The following is a 6,641-nucleotide window of genomic DNA, read 5'->3' on the forward strand; positions in this document are numbered from 1 at the left end:
ATTTATTGCCTTAGCATCTCCAGATTTTAGTAATCAGTATGTTGAGTTTAGGGGCTAAACATGTGCGTCCTCAGATTACATGACTCTTCTGGCCCATCATGTGCCAAGGAGACCTGTAATATACAACAATAAACAAGATTCAGATAAGACATTTAAAAAAAAAGAAGTGGCATCACCTAACTTACTTCCAAGAATGTGGAAAATAAATTTTGCTATTTTAGGGACTATCGCTTTTTTGTAATAACATAAACATGTAAAATAGGGGATGAATTATTTGTTATAAAATATCATTTCATACTGTCATTCTTTGTCACAGCAACATTCCTTGGAAGTAAGTTATTTTTCTTAAAATTATTATGTACTCTCATACACACCTAAATTGCCACTACTTAGACACTAACCAGAATTAGCTGGATGTTCTTTTAAATGGAAAATGTGTATAGAATCAATTTAATCAAGCTGATTGCGCAGAGTTAAAATTCATAAAGCAAAAAAAAAAAAAAAAGCCACAAGTCATAGGCCCTGCAGTTGAGAATTCTCTGTTAGCTTCTCCAAATATTATAGCAAATGAATTATAAAAGAAAAATATATATATTTTTTAAATAGCAAATTACTCATTTATCATCTAAATTTAATGTACTCCAAAGGATCTCATGTAACTTCTAATTTTATTGCGTAAGTATAAAGTAATTTTGGATGACAGACATCTAGTTGCCTTGATATATCACTATAATTATGAAATCACTGGAGTTATATTTTAAAGTATATGGCAGTAAATTTTGAAAAACACAAATAAAATTATATTATGGAAAGGAGCTAGTGAGAAAAAGTCATGGGGAATATTTATTTTGATGTCATTGAGACCAATATAAAAATAACAGGATGCATTTTTACAGAAAAATATATTTTTGCTTACTCAAACATTCATTATTATAATAGATACAATTTTAATTGCCTATTTTCCTTGATATGTAAATATTTGTGAAATATGAGTGACTTGTAAAGAAATTTTAGCTTTAGAAATATTTTAAACATGTATTATTTACACAAGTAATTTCCTGTCCTTAAATACAGCCTAAGCATTTTTGTAGCTGAAAAATAAGATTTAAATCTCTATGTACAGAATGCTTTTATATGTACATATATATAATCAATACAAACTCAAAAATTATTATGTGGTAAGATCATATTTCAATAAACATTGGCATCCAAAATGATGACTGAAGAAATAATCATTTTGGAAAATATTGTCTTCTATATCAAAATTGAATCAATAAGATTAACCTAAAAGTTATTTCTGTTTTCTCTTAAGTTCTACATTCTTTTAAAACTCCATTAACTGGTAAATTTTTGAAATCAGAAAGAACAAAATGAATTTCATTAAAGCCGTTTGTCTCTGCAGAGTAAAATCCAAGTAAAAGCCCAAGTAAATGAACTAAAAAGACTACATATAATTTCTTGTTAAAAACACAGATGTTGTTTTAAATAACCTCTAACCATGTATTTAAACTATATAATTTATTGTTTATTCATCCACAAAAAGTGTAATTATAGAAAGTAAACATACTGACTTCAATTAATAATTAAAAATTTCACTTTTGAAGAAGATAAAATGTGTCTTTATAGATTTTGTAGTGAACTAAGCTCAAATACACAAATCAATGTTATTTTAATTTTAAAAGTTCTTAAATAAATCTTCACTAAATTCTTGTTTATTAGATATATAAAAAATTAATAAATTGACAAATGATAAGTTTATACAAATTTGGATGCATTTAACTAGAGTAGGTTTTTAATAACAGAGAATAGGTGATATATAATGTTTATTTTGATAAAGTATCCCCTAGGATGACAGCATTATATTGTTTGATGTGTGTGTGTGAAAGAGAGAGAGAAAGAGAAAGAACTAACTTTTAGACAAAATTTACTTCACAAATTGCTTGCACTGAAGTGTAAGCATTTTACTTATATAACAGCACAATTGTTTTTGGGGGGAGTCACATTAACTCTTATTTTAAAATTATTTCAAGCCAACAGAGTAAAATACTGCTCAGTCTTCAATACATTTAAAAGTCCATTTCAGAAGAATGAACAATAGGTCAGTGATAGATAGATAGATGATAAGTAGAGAGATAGACAGGCTTAGTGTCTCAGTTTGTTTTTGCTGCTATAGCAGAATAGCCTGGACTGGGTAAATACAAAGAACATAAATTTATTTCTCCTGATTCTAGAGGCTGGAAAGTCCAAGGTTCAGGTGCTAGTGTCTGGTGAGGGCCATCTTAATGAATTCTCACATGGTGAAAGGTGGAAGGGCAAGAAGGGGATGAATTTTGTATATCCACATAGCAGAAGATCAAAAAGAGAACTCACCTCAAAAGTTATTCCTGTAGTGACATAAATCCATTTATGAGAGTAACACCTCATGATTTCCCTTTAAGATCTCTCTCCCATAAACCCCACCTCTCAAAACTGGTGTGTTGAGAATTAAATTTCCAACACATGAATTTTGAAGGATACATTTAGACCATAGCAGATAGGTGTTTATAAATACATATAAATATTTATGAATATCTATAGAACCATATGAAGAGAGAGTAATCAAGAGAGAATGCCAAAAATAAATGAGCAACCTAATAGCAGGCAATGAGAAAAAAATATAAAATGCAGTCACAAGTCTGAAAAATCATAAATGTGTGGAAAAATTATAGATGTTGGAAAAATCAATGTTTGTATTAATTCAACAGATATAACCAATAATTCAGCATTGCATAAAAATGCTGTTAATATAATGAATCTGAATAACAATGTACACTTTTTATAATTTTGACAACCCAGACAGCTTTCCTCTACCCTTAATATTATATTCTCAGCTTTACAAATAATAAGAACTTTCGAAAACTGGAGAGCTCTCATTGAGATTGACCCGGGAAAATGTAACCAAGATTAAGGAAGAAAGGTAAGGATTATGAAAGTGACTGGTTTCCCACTCTGTCAGATGCCTTGGGTTGATGTGATGGCTTTGTCACCCTCAGCTGCTATGGTCCTTATCCCTGTAACTGGCTTCCATTATCTCCCTAATACAAGAGGATGAGGTCTCTTCCCATAGGCATTGAATACAACTCTTTATTAAGATTTCAAGGAGTAGCATTATCATTCTAGTAATTAAAACTATCTTCCCAAGAGTCTATGCCATTTCCATCTCTCTTTTACCTCATTTGATTCTGAGCACATTACAATCACAACTCTTATTTCCTTCAAAAACCAACTAATAACCTCCACAATTGTCCAAACAAAATCTTTCCTTCCCCCCCACCAAAAGTCAGGATAACTTTTGGTTTCTGTGTTCTTATTTTTGTTTTGTTTTATAGTATCTTAGCCTCATGCCTTAGCTGTGCATCCCGCATTCTCAACATCCTCTTTATAAGCTCTCCAAGAAAATCCAGGGGCCCTGGCACAGAGTTCTTTGTGTCCTGTTCTCCTACAGCAGAATGTTGGCATCTAGAGATTTCAGCATAGCATGCTGATTACTTCCTTTGGCACACTTTCCATGATCTATGTGGTTTTCTCATGTTGTGGTGAAGCATTTAAAATTACTTTACTAGCTATTTGTATTTCCCTTTTCTTTTTCTCAGGCCATGTAAAAAGATGAATTCTGAGGTAACGTGCACAGATAAAATTGGAGTAGCAAAATATGACTGGGGTTTTCCATCTTAAAAATAAAGTATTAAAGAGACCTGACTAAAAACCTGAGGTTGGGTAAGAGTATAAGACAATTAGAGTAAGAATCATAACAGAAAAGACATTTTTATATGGAAGAGAGGCTAGAGAGATTTGTAGCAGTTCTACAAAATGGTGAGGATATTTGTAAATAATAGAAAGAGGCCAAAGATGTTTGGAATGTTTAGTTTGATGTATGATGTGCCAACTTCTTTTCTTCTCACCATGAAATCCTTTGGAAAAATGCACATTTTATTTATCAGTGCTTTGGGGGTTGAGTTTATATTTCCTTTTTTTGTGGAATATTCTCAAAGTGAGACCTTTTTATCTCTGAAAGTCAGACCCCAGTTTTATAATACATATCTAATACAAATAAAATCCCCTTTCTCCTCTGAGAAGATTAATCAACTACTGAGTAGGTACCAGATTGGTGGAGGATGTTAGTTTTACCTGAAAATTATGTTATTTGATGTCTTCTATTTTTGATTTTCTTCTAACACTTAAACCCACCATCTGCACTGGTTCTTTATTATAAAATCTAGGCCCTGTGATTTCCTCTGATTGAATATCTCTTGCTCAAACTTTCAGAATCCAAAACCTCTATCTTCATTTTTTGATCATGTATATGACACTACATACAACATTAGATTGCAACCAATGTCCGCTGAATTGCATTTACGTTCATTTATCCCTTCAGTAATTTTTTTCAGACCCCTGTTGTGTGCCAGACATTCTTAGTGGTAGACATTGAAAGATAAATAATATAGACATGGTTTCTGTGCTACTGAAGTTTATAATTAGTTAGGGACCAGGTTTAGTTTACATACTAAACTCCAGTAGGACAGGAGCCAGATGATAAAGTAAACAAAAATAAAATATATAACTATAAATGCTATATGTACTAAAAAGGAAAAGAAAGATTGATGTGTGAGATCATGAGAGGAAGAATTAAGTCTACTTTGGGCAATCAGGGAAGACCATATGAGAAGATGACACTTTTTTAAGGCCACTTTTCATCTTTTTAAATATTCATAATTATAACAATTTGAAATTGTCTATCAATTTATGCATTTATATAAAGGAATGTGGGAAAATGCAACAAAATTGTAAGAATTTTGTAAACGACAATTTTTTTTTTTGCAAGTTCAGTTGTTACCTTTTAAAAAATCATATTTAAATCTTGACTGAAGAATTTGCTTCTAACTTTTCTGGGTTCTCCAGAATACATTTAGAGTTTTCTTTGGTATACTCTTTGAATTAATTTGCATCACTTTTTCTACTAATTATTGCATGTTCTAAAGTTCCATTTTGTTGGAGGTAAAGTCTTATCAAGCTTGGGGCTTATTTGATCATTTTTATTAGCAGCAGTTGTTATATTATTTGTTACTAGAATGCACCTATGCCAATTCATTTTTTCATCATCCGTGTTTAGAAGTAGGTAAATAACTAAAAACTAATCTAAGAGGCAACTTAAAGCACAGAAGGCAAAATAAATCCAACCTCTAAATAATAATCGGCAGCAAATAAAATACTATTTTTTAAATTTCAGTGCATTAAATGGAAAATAAAATAAACTATGCAACAATATATTTTCAATAGTTTTTTCAGGTTATGAACTTAACATAAAGTAAGTAAACCCAAGTTTCTTTATAGAGTAATTAGCATTATTAGAAGTAAATAACATTAATAAAGGATTCTAGACTTAGGATCTCCACTGCTCTATTTTTAAGTTAGCTTTTTTTGAATTTATAGCATGTTTTTCCTAAGAAACAATGCCCTAACTGATGACTTAGTAAATATGCCACCCCAGGAAAGCTAATTTAACCAATAACATCACTTTTGGGATAATATTATACACAATATTTATTTTAAAAGATATTGATTTAAGATCAATTTCAAAAAAAAATAACAGCATGTGAACAAACAATATGCTAAGACAGAAATCCAAAAAATAAAACAAAACAAAACAATCCAAACCATATCAAACAGGTAGAAATAGAAGCATTTCTAAGAACATGATTTAATATTTTATCTAAAATAAATAACAAAGATATTTACTTTCAGAGGTACTTTCTTGAGAAAGCTTTTCCTCCCCTTCTTCCCATTCTACCTAAAATAAACAGATCCTTCAGAGGGCATCAAGCTCGCGCTTTCATATCACCCTCCTCAGATTAATTTATGTCACCTACTTGTGTGTTTCTACCATTGTATCATGGCCTAGCTGAAAGAAGGGACCAAACTTCTCCTAATTTGTAATGTATAGTAAATGCTTAAACATCCTACTCTCTATGCTTCACAACAGCACTCATATGAATATTTGCAATTTATAGCCTCTGTGGTTTTATAATACATTTGATGATTCATCTAGTTTATTTCAGGACCAAATTTATTAATGTATGTGTGACTGTTCTATGACTCTTCTGTCATCAACCCTTCTCAACTACCTATCCATGGGAGAGTACACACACACACACACCCAACACCCCCACACACATGGGCACTTGCATATACTGAGGAGTGCATACCTTCACTAATCCTACTTTTTAGTCTGAGACCACAAGTACATCTACATGTAAAGGAAAGGGAGTGTGAGGTGTTGGATGGGAGTGATTAGTGTGAAATGTTGCTGTTGGATTATGTTCAGTCTCATTGATCTTTTTGTACAACCACAACTGAAGTATTGGAATTCCTCTTAAAATTAGCTTTTGCTTTTGTGCTGACTAGGCTGTCCTGCTTTATGAACACTTTGCAAAGTTTGGTCCATGTAAGACACAGTTTTATTTAGATTACATTTGGGGGATAAGTATATAGGATTTGAGACAAGGTACAGCATTCCACTACACCTCAGATTAAAAGCTTTGTTTTAAGTAGAGCCAAGGACATAACTTAACCATGATCACCTGATCCTTGGGAATATGCTGTAA

This window comes from Carlito syrichta, unplaced genomic scaffold, assembly GCF_000164805.1.
Source record: "Carlito syrichta isolate Samal-C Ts95f unplaced genomic scaffold, Tarsius_syrichta-2.0.1 Scaffold308376, whole genome shotgun sequence".
NCBI classification, from domain to species: Eukaryota; Metazoa; Chordata; class Mammalia; order Primates; family Tarsiidae; genus Carlito; species Carlito syrichta.